We start from the raw sequence: 17752 nt of genomic DNA, 5'->3' as shown, positions 1-17752 counted from the left end.
TTATAAAATCAAATTTATATTTTTTTAATGATGAATAGAAAGTTCAAAAGAACAAATCGATTTGATATATTTTTTTGTAAATATACCACAAAAGTGTGTTCACTTTTGAATCACAGTAATTTCTAGGGCTGTTTCGAATGCCATTTTTTGAGCTTCGAAGCTTAGGTGGCAGTCAATATCGAATATTCGAAGCTTCGTTGGGTGGGGCTAAATATATAATAATAGTGTCGGTTTGCATTTGTATCATCTTTCACGACTTCACGTTTCACTCTTCGGCATCGTAAATGTGTTGCGGCAGACCCAGGGGAGTGCAGTGTTGCATTTGGTGCAATATGATCAGGTGGCACACATTCTTTAAATATTAATAAACATTTAATAATCTTTTAAATAGAACAGTTTCCGGTACGCATTACACGGGCAGGTTTATGCTCCGAAAACGCACAGTGCACAAGTGATACAAAACACAAAGTCTGTTGAGAGCAAGAACTTTAATAAGGTATTAATAACGAACCTTTCTTTAAAACAAATTAATCCCAAAACAGAAATTAAATTAGTAACACACAGTGATTTCAACGAACTGTAATAAATAAAGAACACGGTAGCATGCTTATAAACAGTTGAATAAGAATAAATGAATTGTTTTTAAAATGACACAAAATGTAATATCTATTACAATTAGTTTTATTCTATATAAGGGATTTATTTTGTCTTATTCTGACTTTTTGTTCATTTAAATCTTTAAAATGCGCGATGCTTTTATTGAAAGCATGTTGCGGTGTTTTTTTAAATTTATTATTATTATTATTATATTATTATTATTATTTATTATTATATTATTTCAAGCATGAGTGAAAGAATGAGTCCGCGACGGAAGTCACGTGTTGAAAAAAAAAAAAAACGAATTTTCGAATCTCAAAACTGAAAATCGAATGCCACCTCACCGAACGAATATTCGATTATTCTAGTACAGCCCTAGTAATTTCCTTAAAAAAAAATCATAATTATACTTGAATTAAATGTGACCCTGAGTTTAATGGGTATATTTGTGGCAAATAGCCAACAATACATTGTATGGGTCAAAATTACACTTTTTTAATGCCTAAAAAAGGATTATATTATCATGATATTAAGATCATGTTCCATGAAGATATTTTGTAAATTCCCTACCAATAATAAATCAAAAATGTATGAATGTAAGCAATGTGCATTACTAAGGACTTCATTTGGATCACTTTAGAGGCAATTTTCTCAATATTTAGATTTTTTTTGCACCCTCAGATTACAGATTTTAAAATATTGTCCTCTCCTAACAAACCATACGTCAATGGAAAGCTTCCCATTCAGCTTTCAGAAGATGTATAAATCTCAATTTCAAAAAAATTACTCTTGTGGTCCAGGGTCATATATAAGTGTCGGTCCAAAATATTTACTTACATCAAGCACAATAAACACACATCTCATCCATAAATTAAAATTTGTGAAAAACAGACCAATATTTTAATCATTATTTATTGATAACGTCCCCCTTCAGTGAGTTATTAATCTATAGGCTGCTATGCCCAGATCACTGAATCAATTAATTGTGAGCTTCAGGATCAAATGTTTATTTGAAAACCATAAGAATTGAGCTGAACTCACGAACTCAAAGATCGACCTTCAGCGGTGCTAAGGTTAACATCTCACTGTACGGTTCTCAGCGAATAACAGCGTGGAGAAATATGAATAAAAGCTTTTGTGATCCACAGGAGGAAAATACAACACAGGAAATGACATGCGTGTGAGTAAATGTCAATTTACATTTTTGGGTGAATTGTTCCTTCAAGTCATGATGATCAGCACCTATTCACCATGAAATAAAATAAAAACACATGGAGTTTCTCTCACTTTTAGTGACTCAAACACTTCCAAAGAAGAAAAGTGACTGCACAGACTGCTCAAACATCCTTTTTCCACAGAAAATGATGATTTAATGTAGACCAAATTAAACAAAAAATTAAGAAAACATCAGCTTGATTTAATGGAATCTAATAGCCTCACGTGGTCAATTCTAGTCAGAATATGATGCTGCGTCCCAATTCGCCTACTTATACTACGTCCTAAAAGTATGTACTCCTTTTGTGAATAAAAAGTATATACTTTTGAGTGTGTAGCAGAAAAGTATGCAAGCTTCGGGACATACTACTTCGCCATCTTAAACGGACTCTGACGCTTAGTTACGTGCATCCCGTCACCGTTTAACTGCCCTGTAAGGCATCGTCAGATTCGTCACAGTTCAAATCCTCCACATTCAGTTTAAGCTCCTGCCGTATCGGAGAGAAATGTAGCCGCACGTTGATCTGCCATGTGTGGGTCTTTAATGCAGAGACTCTCCTTGTGTGTTTGCAGTTGAAATATAATAATGCATTTAAAAGTTAATGGCCAAACGTGTTATTACAAAAGTTCACAATGCTGCTGCAGGTGAGATATAATGTGGACAACACTGAATAAATATATTTTTGTCAGGTTAAATATTGATAGTTGGTCACTCGAACCCCTTTATCTAAACTTCTCTACTTAACCGTCGGACTCGCACATCCGCCATGTTTGTAGTTTTTTAACGCTTGTTATCCGCGTTTGTAGTTCTAATCGAATCCCTGTCCACCTCGCAGTGGGTTGTGGGCAATATCAGCCGTTAGAGTGCACATCGATTCATACTTCGAAATCAGACCGGAAATAGTAAGCCATCCGGGTATCTTTGAAATACTCTTTTCAACAAACTATGATTTGGGACATACTAATTCTATTTTCAAGTACTATTTAGTATGGATAGCATGCGAATTGGGACGCAGGGTAAGTCTGATGCTCCATTGGGCTGTGATTATGGGGCGTGTTTCAACCCAACCAGGAAAGACCTTGATTGGACAGACCTACAACCAATCAGAACAGCGAAGCGACGCATAACGTTAGTTGTCAAATGTCAACAGAGCTCAACTGCACTGTGTTGCCACGTCCACGTTTTTTTCCGCGGGTTGTTTTCTATGACCGCGGGTTGAAGCGACTATTATGTGATATATAGACCCATGAGTGCAAATTTGAGCAGCAACCTTGCCAAAATAAAACACATTTTACCCCCAAACACCATTTTTCCCCCTGAGAACCTCCCGAGAAGCTATTGTTTAGGGCTAGTAGTTGGCCGGTTTTGTTGTAAAAACTTGGCAACTCTGTCTGCACGCACGCTGGAATAAACGATCTTTGCCGGTGTTGAAAAAAAATTAAATAATTTATTGATACACAGAGTACTTACCCAACATGATCATCATTTCTGAGAGAAATAGTGAAGGTGATGCAGATACGAACAAGCTCTCCATTTAGGATTCGAACAAATATAATCCAAGCCCCTTTGATGACGTGATGATTACGTTACTGTTGATCATCTGTCCGTCATCGTCTAAAGCCTGCCCTGATGATTTCATTGGTCCGAACAGTTTCTGTTCAGGGATAATTACTCCTCTATGGAGCGAGGCCAGACCGAACTGCCCGACCTAAAAATATTGTGGGCGGGGCTAAGTTCGGCTAGCATCCTGGCTAGGAATCGAATGCAATTTAAAGAAACTAACAATTAAAGGTCCCATGGCATGACATTTTTGTTTTATGAGGTTTTTCAACATTGATATGAGTTCCCCTAGCCTGAATGTTATCCCCAAGTGGCTATAAATTTAGATCGGTGTAAACTGAGTTGCGTCTTTCTTTGCCTTTGAGAAAATGAGAGCTCAGATGAGCTGATCTTGAATTCTCCTGTTATGACGTTATATCAGGAAAGGTTTCCTCCCCTTCCGCTGCTTTGCCCGCCCAGAGAATTAGTAAAGAATAGATTCAGTTTATCAGTGGATGTTAGCACTGCACAGGCTTTACACTCCCCAAAAAACGGTGCTATATAGTACTAAAAGTGTAGGGCCCTATAATTTCCGCGATCACGGAATTGCGGACGGAATCGCGGAATTGGCATATTAACGCGGAATCTGCATATAAACGTGGAATCTGGTGTTAACGCAGATTTCCCCGGAATTTTACATATTTGTAATGAAATTCTGTGTCGTGTGGGTTAAGAACTTATGTCTGAGGAAAGTGCAGACCGGGGGAAGCAAGTCTTCGCAACACAACCCCTCCCGTCATTTCAGCTCGCCCTTCAAAACAATGAAAGTACGGCGAAGTTGGTCTCCACGGCTCTGCTTTCGGCAACGAAAAAGTTAAGAAACTCGACGCTAACGGCGGTTTCACACTGCACCCGCGGGTGGCGCAGATCGCTTTGCGTATGGAGAGCGGGAGCGGCTCGTGTATTGCACATACAGACAAATATTGTCCATTCTGTCAGATTTTCCGGTGTTCTGCTCGACCCCTGTCATCTCGTGCTTTGATTTATAATGTGCACATTAGGCAGCAATGCATATCTGCTGCAAATGCGACCGTTTTCCCCTTTGTTCCAAACAGAGGCCTTTGAAGTTGGGGAAAAAAACTTGTGTTTTCGTGTATCTTTATTTTTCACAGCTCTGGATATCATAATGGTGATTGTTAAACACACAGAACAATTCACTACATGATTTAATGGTGAAATGTGTTATTTTTTAATGTTAACTTTCAGCTTTAAATGTTTTACTTAATAGTACTGTATGTAAAAGATGATTCTTATGATTTATTTTTTATTTTTAGTTCTTTTTAAAAAAAATTACTTGAAAGAAAAAGCTAATGGAGCACTTTCATTTTAACTTATATAAACTATTATAATGTATTTTACCGGAACGTTTAAAACTAATAACCATTAATATTTGAAGTACTTGAAGTGCAGTGTTATGTTGCATGTTGCATCATATTTGTCCTAAAAAGTAAATGTGATGTTTGTTACCTCAATAAATTTAAGGTCATTCCTATTTTTTGTTTTATGTTCTATTATAGTAACATTAAAAGCACACTCTTTTTTCACCAAAATAACAGTAAAGGGTAAAAAAAACCTGAATTGCCAAACATTTTAAAGGAAAAAAATGAATCTCCAAAAACTAAAATTGAAAAAACGGAATTTGCAAAAATTAAAACGGAAAAAACGGAATTTGGGAAAAAATAAAACGGATTTTATAGGGCCCTAGAAGTGGTTATTTGGCTTGTTATCTTAGGGGAACCACTTTAAGTGCTGTATAGCACCAAATCTTGGTGATTCAGTGGTTCTTCAGTGGTTCTTCATCAGTTCTTTTGGCAGGACTGAAGTGCTGTATAGCACCGTTACCATATACAGAACCTGTTAAGCCCCTGTATGGTTCTTCAGCGGTTCTTCAGTGGTTATTTGGGATGGTAAAGGTGCTATATAGCACCACCGCCGTACAAAGAACCTTTCAATACCCTTTAAAGGTTCTTTACACACCAAAGAACTAATGTTGGTGTCGTTTAGCACCATTATTGAAGAAGAAATAAAATGCGATATGGCATGTAGAACCATCATTTATTGCTTTGTTTGGTGTGGCCCATGAAAAAAATAGTTTTACTAAAAGTAAAATTAAAATATTGGCCTTCTGTTCTCTTCTGGCTAGAAGACTGATATTGAATAAATGGAAAGACCCTTTTCCACCTATTTAGTCAATGGATACGGGAAGTTATGTACCATCTTAAGTTGGATAAAATTAGGTACACAGTCAGAAGGTCTACCGGGCCATTTTATAATATCTGGCAACCTTTTATAAATTTTGTGGAGGAAATCAAAGCAGATAATATGACATTATAAAAGAAAGAGGGAATATTACTCATACTTACCTCATGTTGTTTATTTGTTATTAGTATTTCTTTATGGACGTTTGATCATGTATAGTATCTTTATGTTTATGTCTGGTGTTTAGGGAGTTGTGTTTTGTATATCTTTGTTCTTTCTGTTTAATTTGAAAACAATAAAACAATATTTAACCTGTTAGATCAATTGTGTAACATTATGAATACAAAATATTGTTTCCAAACGTAATAAATTGGCTGTACTTAACATTGGATGTAGAAACCTGAACCTGATTTTTCAATTAAAAATGATTTGTATAAGCATATTTCACAATAAATGTATGTAAGCACCTTACAACCCCAGTGAGCAAGACAAAGGAGACTCAGTAGAAAGATAAAAAAGCAAACATATACAATTCTGGAAAGTAGCCTAAGCCTATGTGTACGGCGAGACAGCAGAGAAACGTTTAGAAATGAAACCGAATGTTCGTCAAACATTTTTTGCTTTGTCTTATAATTCTCTGAAATTTTCTGGGACCCCTTAGAACTTTCTGGAGGACCCCGATGTAAAAACCGCTGCTGTAAATAACAATAATTGGTGACACTTTATTTTAAGGTTCAGTTATTAACTATTAACTAGTTGCTTATTAGCCTGAATATTATTACTAGGATATTGTCTGTTTATTAGTACTTATAAAGCACATATTAATGCCTTATTCTGCATGACCTTATTCTACATCCCTTAATCCGACCCAATACCTAAACTTAAACGCTACAAAAACTACCTTACTAACTATTAATAAGCAGTAAATTAGGAGTTTATTGAGGCAAAAAGTTGTAGTTAATAGTGAATGTGTTTCCGAAAAATGAATTTCCATTTTATCAGTATTTCTCTCTTTTATTCTTAAAAAGCAGATTTTTTGCTTTTTAAGAATAAAAAAAAAAAAACTAAATCCATGCCACTCACTGCAACTTACATGTAGACAGCCCATAATATTAAAGCACATCAGAGTGGACAGTATTGTGTCAAATCTTTCAGATTACCTTGAAACATTATACTGCAGTAGATTTTGCCACAAATGTATGAGCGTTTAGGTTTTTTGTGATCTTTTGTAAGTCATTATGAACAATCCATTAAATGATGTTTTCATGCTGGGTTTCCTTTAGGTGGTTTTGGTGGTGGGTGGTATATATTTGGAGTACTCTAGCCCACTCGTACATCTTAGTCTTCCACTGCCTTACGGCAATAAAATTATAGAGCGAAGAACACGACGCCATGGTGCAGGTTGTATTTATGAGAACGATTTTTGAATTGAGCTTAACTAACTGAACTATGAATGCTATTGAATTAACATTTGGATCAATACACAATACTGAGACTCATTTGTTTTTTCCAATTTAATAAAGAGTGCTCTAAGTAAGAACGGCTAAAACAAACATTAAATCTCAGTCACGAAAATAGCACGGAGAAACAATCCCTACACATGCCATACTGAGCGAGAAGACAATGCAAGGATTTTGAATTATATTCAGTCATCACTTGCAAAAACATGTTGATATCTGGGCTGCTTAAATCACTCACATTTCTAATATTTTTGTCTGGGAACAAAAAAAAGCACTATAGCTGAAGAGTGAATCATATCACCAACAATGTGCAATTATGAAAGCAAAAATTCACATGGCTCACTACCACACATTTATATTAGTCAAGTACAAAGTAGACAGTTAAAATGATTCGTTGACATTAAAGGGTTAGTTCACCCAAAAATGAAATTTATGTCATTAACTCCTCTCCCTAATGTCGTTCCACACCCGTAAGACCTCCGTTCATCTTCACACACAGTTTAAGATATGTTGTGGTAACACTTTAGTATGGGGAACACATTCACTATTAACTACGACTTTTGCCTCAATAAACTCCTAATTTACTGCTTATTAATAGTTAGTAAGGTAGTTTTTGTAGCGTTTAAGTTTAGGTATTGGGTCGGATTAAGGGATGTAGAATAAGGTCATGCAGAATAAGGCATTAATATGTGCTTTATAAGTGCTCATAAACAGACAATATCCTAGTAATATGCATGATAATGAGCTACTAGTTGATTGTTAATAACTGAACCTTAAAATAAAGTGTTACCGGTGTTTTATATTTAGTCCGAGAGCGTATGCAAGTATATGCACACTATACTGTCCATGTCCAGAAAGGGAATAAAAACATCATCAGAGTAGTCCATATGAGACATCAGTGGGTTAATTAGAGTCTCTTGAAGCATCCAAAATACATTTGGGTCCAAAAATAACAAAAACTACGACTTTATTCAGCATTGTCTTCTCTTCCGGGTTTGTGTTCAATCCTCAAATAAAGATTCAAACGGTTATGAATCAGCGTATTGATTCATGATTCGGATCGCGTGTCAAACTGCTGAAATCACGTGACATTGGCGATCCAAATCATTGATCAATTCACTGATTCATAACCGTTTGAATCTTTATTTGAGGATTGAACACAAACCCGGAAGAGAAGACAATGCTGAATAAAGTCGTAGTTTTTGTTATTTTTGGACCCAAATGTATTTTGGATGCTTCAAGAGACTCTCATTAACCCACTGATGTCTCATATGGACTACTGTGATGATGTTTTTATTCCCTTTCTGGACATGGACAGTATAGTGTGCATACACTTGCATACGCTCTCGGACTAAATATAAAATATCTTAATCTGTGTGTGAAGATGAACGGAGGTCTTACGGGTGTGGAACGACATTAGGGAGAGGAGTTAATGACAGACATTTCATTTTTGGGTGAACTAACCCTTTAAACATATCTGACTAGCCAGCTAAACCGGCTTCATGGTATAGGCCCCTGGAGAACTAAATCAGAATGAAAAACTACAAAGAACTACAAAGAAAAACACACAACAGGAAATCCACAAAGTCCACAAACAGGGAATAGTGGTAAATGTGGGGTAAGTCAATTTCAACACGGTCACATGGTAATGCGTAACTGTAGTACGAGTGTAAAATCAGTTTTGGCGTGCATGCTACGCAGTTTTTCGCATGCATATGGCACGCTCTTGGGTAGGATTAGGGTGGTGGGGTCGGTGGTTCGTACATATAATACACCATAAAGTGCATATCATGTACATGAAAAACCGCGTACCATATTCACGCCAAACCTCATTTGGGCGTATACATTCCACGAGATAGCACACTCATACTATTTATACACATTTACGTGAGATCGGGCGCGTCATTTTATATGAACTAACCCTTTTAGGAAATTAACTTTTTTTTTTTTGGCCAACTTTCCTTTGCCACCCACCAGTCGTTTCTTTTGAGTGTTTCAAACAACACTGTGACAAAACCTCTGTTTCATCTGTCAGTGTGGTTCCCTTTTTCTACCCCCCACCTTCCCCCCCAAAAAATTGGAAAACAAATGTGGCCTTTCATGATTACAGAAAGGGTCTAAGACGAGATTAAGATGCATTACATCACTCGATTCAGTCCAGCAGTTAAGGAGAGTTCTTCTCTGTGTACGTCTATGTTCCTGCGCAGCTCCGGCTCAGGCCCCAGTGATTCTCACTGAACTCAGACTGATGAGTGGGTGGAGGAGACGGCAATGTCCTCTCATGAACAATGTTTGATTTGACAAAACTCAGACGGATAACCACCATACACACTACCAAAGATTCCAGGCCTCCCGCTAAGCTTACACCATTGTGTAAAACAAATGACTTCACATTACAGCTATACATTACAATTTAAATAAACGTGATTACAATACACAGTCAATATACAGACAGCAGATATCATGTTTCACTTGTGTATAATAGTTCATTTCTGTAAGTGAGGAGAGCAAACTAAAGTAAACTGAGACATATTATACCCTAAATGTCTTCATACAGTGAAATTGATAACAATTTGGAAGCAAAACGATTCAGACACTTTTAGCTGAGCATGTTTGGCTGAAGTGTTTGTTCTTGAATTGCTAATGTGACCTTTGACACCACCGACTGAACTAAATAAAGCATTGCTTGATCATTGGTTGAGCTAAACTGGTGTTATCTAATTGTGTACTTAAATCTAACAGCTGATTGGTTGATTGTAATCCATTACATCCCTTATCAAAGTTATCCGACATTATCAAGATACGTTTGTTCTGACACAGTTTAACTCTAAGTTCTTGTCATTTTATTACCATTTTCGAAACTATACCGAATAAACTGTGATAGTGTAAGAAATGTTTGAAGGTGTCTGAATAAATGTAGTTTTGACTGTATATAAGCACAAAAGGAAATATTTTGTAATTATTTAGTCGCATGTCATTTCAACCCTTTATCACTTTCTTTTTTCTGTGGAAAATCAATGTCCATTCTGCTTTTTCTATACAATGAAAGCAAAAGAAAATCCTACAATGACATGAGGGTGAGGAAATTATAACGACTAGTATGTATTATACTACTATGTACTAGTATTATGTATTTATGAACCAGCATTAACTTCTGGAGCAGTTTGAGCTCCAGTAGCTCGTCTGTTTGATCGGACCACACGGGCCAGCCTTCGCTCCCCACGTGCATCAATGAGCCTTGGCCGCCCATGACCCTGTGGCCGGTTCTCCGCTGTTCCTTCCTTGGAGCACTTTTGATAGATACTGACCACTGCAGACCGGGAACAGCCCACAAGAGCTGCAGTTTTGGAGATGCTCTGACCCAGTCGTCTAGCCGTCACAATCTGGCCCTTGCCAAACTCGCTCAAATCCTTACGCTTACGCCTTCCTGCTTCTAACACATCAACTGTGAGGAGAAAATGTTCACTTGCTGCCTAATATATCCCACCCACTAACAGGAGCCGTGATGAAGAGATAATAAGTGTTATAATGATATGCCTGATCGGTGTAAACACTGATGAGAAGCAATCAAATTAGAGCAAATCACTATTTGAAAGTAACTTGACGCTTCAAATAATGATTGTATTGAATATAAATAATTATCAAGTGACATTGAATTATTAATTAAACGCTGTTTCAACCAGTAATGAAACCATTATTAAAGGGTTAGTTCACCCAAAAATGAAATTTATGTCATTAACTCCTCGCCCTAATGTCGTTCCACACCCGTAAGACATTTTGGTCCAAAAATATCAAAAACGACGACTTTATTCAGCATTGTCTTCTCTTCCACGTTTGTTTTCAATCCTCAAATAAAGACTCATGAATCAGTGAATCGATCAATGATTTGGATCGCCAATGTCACGTAATTTCATCAGTTTGACACGCGATCCGAATCATGAATCAATACGCTGAGTCATAACCATTTTAATCTTTATTTGACGATTGAAAACAAACCCGGAAGAGAAGACAATGCTGAATAAAGCCGTAGTTTTTGTTATTTTTGGACCCAAATGTATTTTGGATGCTTCAAGAGACTCTAATTAACCCACTGATGTCTCATATGGACTACTGTGATGATGTTTTTATTCCCTTTCTGGACATGGACAGTATAGTGTGCATACACTTGCATACGCTCTCGGACTAAATATAAAATATCTCAAACTGTGTGTGAAGATGAACGGAGGTCTTACGGGTGTGGAACGACATTAGGGCGAGGAGTTAAGACATAAATTTCATTTTTGGGTGAACTAACCCTTTAACAACCGGATAAGCAACAGGAACCATAGATACTATAATGAAAACCATGCACATCCCAAGCTGTGTGTGTTTGCAGGAGCTCACAGTGTGTGAGTGTATATGTGACGTTATTGTGTGCGAGAGGGAGGGTAATTATCCTGTATGCACGCATTCTGTGGTGAAGGAGGGTGGGACGGCTCAAATGTTGCCTTGTAATCAGGCAGTAAGTCTACGTTTTAAGTTACCTCATTGTCATCTCAAAATAGGCGAGCACAGCGGATGGCCAATCGCAGAGGTGGAACCTCAAATAACAAGATGATGTTTCTTTCGAGCTTGATTAAGTTTTTCCAAGCTCAGAGCATGCCTGTTATTTTCTCTGATTTATAAATCATGAGAATGTACAGCTGTCCTGTGAACACTGCAGAAGATATACTGTCTATTTATTTTTTTATACTTTGCAGTTGTCTTGGCATTCGTTGTGAAAAAAGCAAAGAAAGAATTTCATTGTACAGTAAACGTTTTGACCTGACTTGACTTACACAATTCAGCTCAACTGACCCAACCGGCTTCTGGGATCAACGCTGACCCTTCTTTTGGAGCCAGACATCTCTTAACGAAGGAAAGCGAGAACATAAATGTTTCCCTTTTTATTTACGGTGAGATTTCGAGAAATCGCTATACTATAAGCACTGAAAAGACTTCAAAGACGTTCTCCATGCTGATTATGGAGATCCATCAGTCTGTGTTAGTAATTTATGAATTTGTTTATTTAGTTTTCATGAGCGTATGTTCTCTTTTCATCAATGTTCACATGCAATCCCCACAGGGGCCCACAACTTCTTATCCCGTGCCACTGTCCTAATGTAATACGAGCAGCATATGGTCCTGTAACCACACACACCACAAATGGAAATTCAAAGCAAGATTTATGTTGGCAACTGCGATGAAACATCTCTTCACCGATTCCACGATAGTTATGCTATATTGCCGTTATTATATCAATGCCCTCACCCCACATCTCCAAATGTCTGTTCTATCTTTAGTGACTTTATTGCAGTCACTGCCTCTACTTACAAATGTCGAGAAATGTTCATCTGTTTCTCATCTGTCTGAGCAAATGGCTCTTCTGTGGAAGCGAGCTAGTTTTCATGATGTTCTGGCAATGTCTGCAACGTATATGTTTTTTTTCTCGCATAAATGTGCTTCCAGTGACAGACATTGCACATAAGTAGAGCAATCACGGGGGGGACTGCAATTCATAGGATTTCTTTCATATTGCGGATATTTTGTAGAGTGTAATGTGTAGTTAAAGGGAAATAAACTTTAATATGAACTAAGCTCAATTCACAGCATAATGTTGATTACCACCAAAAAATATTTTGTCTTGTCCCTCATTATCTTTAAAAAGTTGAGGTTATGTTGAAGCAATATTTTGAGGATTCAAAAGCTAAAGTGAGAAGCTTAATTACATACATTTTTATATTATTTTTATCTGTTAAAATGTGTATATTTGGGCTGTAAAATGGTTTAATTTATTTTTGTTTTCAGTTTTTTGGAGACAGGGATAGCTGCAGTTTGGAGTAATGGGCGTGGCAGGAGGTAGGGGCGTGGCAGGAGGTAGGGGCGTGGTGAGAGGTTTCTCATTGGTCAAAGGAGCTTCCTCCTGGCGACTGCGTTGGCCAATCAGCAGTATGAATCAGTGAAGGAATGAGTTTTGACTTAGGACACAAGCCTTTGATGACGAATTCAACTGACGTTTTAAAAAACTTAATTGTAAAAATGACTATTGAATAAATGTTTTTTGGATAAAATGTTGTTTGTTTTGCTTACTTGATTAATGTCACTTAAAAGTAGTTTATTAAACCGGTTTTACTTCATTTTATATTATATGACGAGTGTTTGATCAAACACGTATATATATATATATATATATATATATATATATATATATATATATATATATATATATATATATATATATATATATATATATATATATATATACCTTTATACAGCAAAAACATTTGCTGTACCATTATTATAAAAATAATATTACTTTTAGTTTGTATGTAGCCTACGTTAAATGAAAGTACAAAATTAGTATGACTTTAATAGTGTCAGGAGACATTTTTATCTTTAAAATAATAATTTGTTTTTTAATTATTTTTTAATTTATTATTTATTTCAAGTACAGACATTTCAAGTTTAATGCAATAAAAACGATGAATACAAAGCATTGTAAATACAGCTCAAAGTGTGTAGATCAGAGAATAACAATAACAAGTATAAAATGAACAATACAAAAAATACACAAATATAAGTTTATGAATCAAGGTAGAAAACGTATTGTCTTGTGATCTCATGTTTGAAAGCGTTTCAAAGTATACTGTGAGAGATCAGTCTTCTAAAAGGTAACATAGGAAGGGTTCTTTCATTTGTGTCATGCTTATAAAACTTCAGCAAAATAATTTAATTATATAAAAAAAAAATCCAGAAAAATATGGGTTTTGGAAACAAAGTAAAATGCCATGAAGTTCTAAAATCTAATACTTGGAATTTCTATTTTAGGAATATCTATTTTAAAGTCAGTCCAAAATGAAATAGAAAAAGGGCAATACAAAAATAAATGTTTAATATATTCAAGTGATGTGTTAAAAAAGTGCATTTATCACAAACAGTATGAATGTTTTTTTAATGATTGATCCTAAAAAAGTCGCGGTGGTGATGACGTCACGTAACCCGTGCCATACAGAAGGTTTCGAAGGTAACATACCCTGCGTCTCAATCAGCTCCCTAGTTCAACTAGAGTGAAAGAAATGTATTTAGTCTTGTATAATTATTTGTGTAGTTATAGTGATTCAGTTTATGGCTCGCTTTTATGCGGATCAGAAAGCTTTTCGCGTCCTGGTCATAGACTGTAAAAAGACGAGAAGACCTCGCGGCACGCCCCATTTCTTTCCGACCTCACGGCACGCCCATTGCTCCAGTCTGCAGTTACCTCTACTTGGTTTTTTGGGTTCTAATGTCATGGCAGTAAAGTTGTAAACAAGTTTGGTAACTTTACAAAAGAAAAGGGTTAGTACAGGATCAAAAATAAAAACACATATTGTATAAAACTTGTAGCTACACTATTAAAAGTATTTTAACCTGTACACTGATAAAAATGTAAATACTACAGAAAAAACTAATGTAATTTCTACATGAAAAAGTTAGTTCAGACAAGAACTAAAAAAACTAAGCAAACAGTACTCAATTCAAGCTTGTAGAAATTAAAGCATAAATACCAACGTTATAAAATTAAGTAAACCTACTCAACTTTGTGTAAAAAATGTAAATATCTATATTACATAGTACATAAACCTTTTCATTTCAGTTAAATTAAAACATGTTATGAGATCAACTGAAATAGTTTTAGTTACAGTGACTTAAAATTTAGCTTTCCCATACTCAAGACATTTAGTTAAAAATACTTTTTTTTAAATCACAAAGAGCCACTTTTAAGTTGTAATGAACTCAATATTTATTAGTATCTTTGTCTTTGTGCTTTAAGTACAAGTTACTTAAACCTTTTAAAACACAAGACTCAAAATCATATGAATCAAAAACAAAATTTTTTGGATGTAACTCATTGCCTCAAATATTTTAAGTTCAACCAACTTAAAAAGGTTAAAATTACAGTGTGCTGAGTTCTTGCCCTTTCCTATTTAACACTTGATTTAAAAGACAGAAAAAAAGGTGCACTATGATAAAACCTGGAAAGCAGATTAAGACCACATCTCTGACAATACAATTTCACGAACCTGCATGAACTTTTACAAAAACATGAACCATTTAAAACTAAATTACATGTATTGTTACCAAAATGGCATTTATACTCCTAAAAAGATCCATTAAATGTTACCATCACTGTGTGTTGTGTACCAAGTATTGAGTCTGTGTTCAGGTACCGTGTTACTTCTATTATGTATATATAATATCACAGTATCTATTGTGTTATTTAGATATTTTTAAGTAAAACATACACTTTAAAATTTCAATGTTATATTGTTTGAGTAAAATGTATTAGAAAGGAAACTTCAACTAAGCAGAAATTAATCAAACTTTTATTGGACAAGTTAAAATACTTATTTAATTTTTTGTTCATTTTACTTAACTTAGTTAAGTAGTTTAATTAAATCCATATGTGAATTAACTTTAAAATATGCGTGCAAAAGATTTGCTTTCTTTTTCTTTATTTAACAAGAGAAAGTGAGAATTAGCTTGTAGGCTGAAGATGCCTTTAAGCATTCATTTATTCCTTTAGTAATACATAACATTACAATAGAAATACAAAAATTTGTTTCAACAGTTTAATGAGATTTCATCCACGTCTCTAAAAGGACTAAACAGAAGTCATTTAGACTTTAAGTTTGACTTCTTGACCTACTTTAAAGTATTTTGTTCACATATCAATCAAACTGTGCTGCTGAACTGGAAATTCCTTCTAAACGAATCACGTCTGAAGTGCATATTACAAAATGAGCTGATCCGCTGGGAAACACCCTTCTGTATAAGACATTTTGGAGCAAAAACAGGAGCTATCAGTCATAAACGTGATGTAAGAATAACACCCAGTGTTGGGAGGGTCACTAAATCTGCAGTGTAAAATAAACAGCTCTTATCAATCATATTGTAAACCTCTCTCAGATTTCAGTAGCTTGGCGATGGCCTAATGAAAAAAAATATTTTGCATGGTAATACTAGCCTTGATGTTTTATGAAGCAAAATATGCTTTATGATAAAGACGCTTGTTTTAATATTTTACAGTTTGTTGCGACTGTGCACAGTTTCTACTCTTAAAGTGGGAGAAACCTTTTGCCTTGTGCAGTTTATAAATGTTAAAGAAGTCCTCCATGTACTTGCTAATAATGCTTTACTTATGGGAATATTTAATGTGCATTTTAATGTTAAGCATTAAAAAATGCTTGCAGCTTTATAGGTACAATTTTGGGTAACACTTTATTTTACAGTGTCCTTGTTACACGTTGCATGTACTTACACTCTAAAAAATGCTGAGTTAAAAACAACCCAAGTTGGGTTGAAAATGCACCAACCCAACAATTGGGTTGATTTAACCCAATGGTTGAGTTGTTCTTACCCAGCAATTGGGTTGTCTTAAGCAACATTTAACCCAACCACTGGGTTAAAACAACTCAACCATTGGGTTAAAATAACTCAACCATTGGGTTAAAACAACCCAATTGTTGGGTTGGTGCATTTTCAACCCAACTTGGGTTGTTTTTAACCCAGCATTTTTTAGAGTGTACCAAAGTAAATTATGCAACTTACCCTTAACCACATCTAATCCTACCCTAAGCCTATAGTAAGTACATGTAAAGTAATATTAGTCAGTGCCTAAATATATAATTGCATGCGACTAACCCTCAACCAAACCCTAATCCTACTCTAACCATATAGTATAGTTAATTATAATTGCTCAGTATACTTAAATATATAATTGCGTGCAACTAACCCTCAACCAAACCCAAATCCTACCCTAACCCTAAGTACATGTAGTTAAGAATTATTACTTAGTACTAAAATACATTATAACGCTGTAACAATGACACATTATAAAAGGTGTAACCCAATTTTATATGATGCTTGTTTTTAACAAGCTTTTTTGTGATGTTAGTTGAGATATATGCTGATGTGATTTCCTGAAACCACAAAACTAATAATGATTTTCTTTTTCTTTAAAACATAAAGGCAAACACAGAGATGGGGCCATCGGTGTGGAACAAAACAGAAGTACAGCTTACACGAAGGCTCGCTTCTCACAGCAAATGGATGCGCATTGAAATAAAGAGAGAGAGAGAAAAAGAGAACAATAGTGGGAATGCATTTTTAATTTAAGGAAATTTCTGATACTGAAAGGACAGAATTATTATGGAAGTAAACAGCTAAGCAAAGGGTGTGTGCAAGGATAAGTGCAGTCATTTCACCAGATGAAAACTCTTACAATAAAGCAAAATCTATATGAAAGAACAGGCTCATTTCCTCCGCTTATGTGAAAGGGCACGGCCAGGCTTTTATCCATGCTACATAAAATATAACATGAGGAGTCTTGAAACGGGGATCACATAAATATGGGAAGGATTAATCACTTTGAGTGTTTGCCATGATCTCATCAGGGATGGGTCATACACCTGAATACAATATGCAAATCCAAAATATGGATCCTTATTCGTTTGTGTTTGGGTTAGAGCTCCACCTTCCCACCCAGTCCAGCAACTTTCAGGAAAAGGTATAAAGCAATGGCACGAGGTGGTTTACAGGTCACTTTCTTTTACAGGCTAAATTTTTGTTTAGCTCAACAGTCCCTCTACTGGTATTTATTGGTATTAAGTTAAAAAATAAATAA

At 35.5% G+C, this 17752-nt stretch overlaps 1 long non-coding RNA gene across 1 annotated transcript in view; it reads right to left on the bottom strand.

Moving 5' to 3' along the window:
• The window catches only part of LOC137089922 (uncharacterized), a 125208-nt gene that overhangs the window by 104788 nt on the left and 2668 nt on the right, over positions 1 to 17752 (bottom strand). The window lies entirely within an intron of this gene.

The sequence above is a fragment of the Pseudorasbora parva genome, chromosome 9 (assembly GCF_024679245.1).
Source record: "Pseudorasbora parva isolate DD20220531a chromosome 9, ASM2467924v1, whole genome shotgun sequence".
Lineage (NCBI taxonomy): Eukaryota > Metazoa > Chordata > Actinopteri > Cypriniformes > Gobionidae > Pseudorasbora > Pseudorasbora parva.
This window is presented reverse-complemented; position numbering and strand designations above follow the sequence as displayed.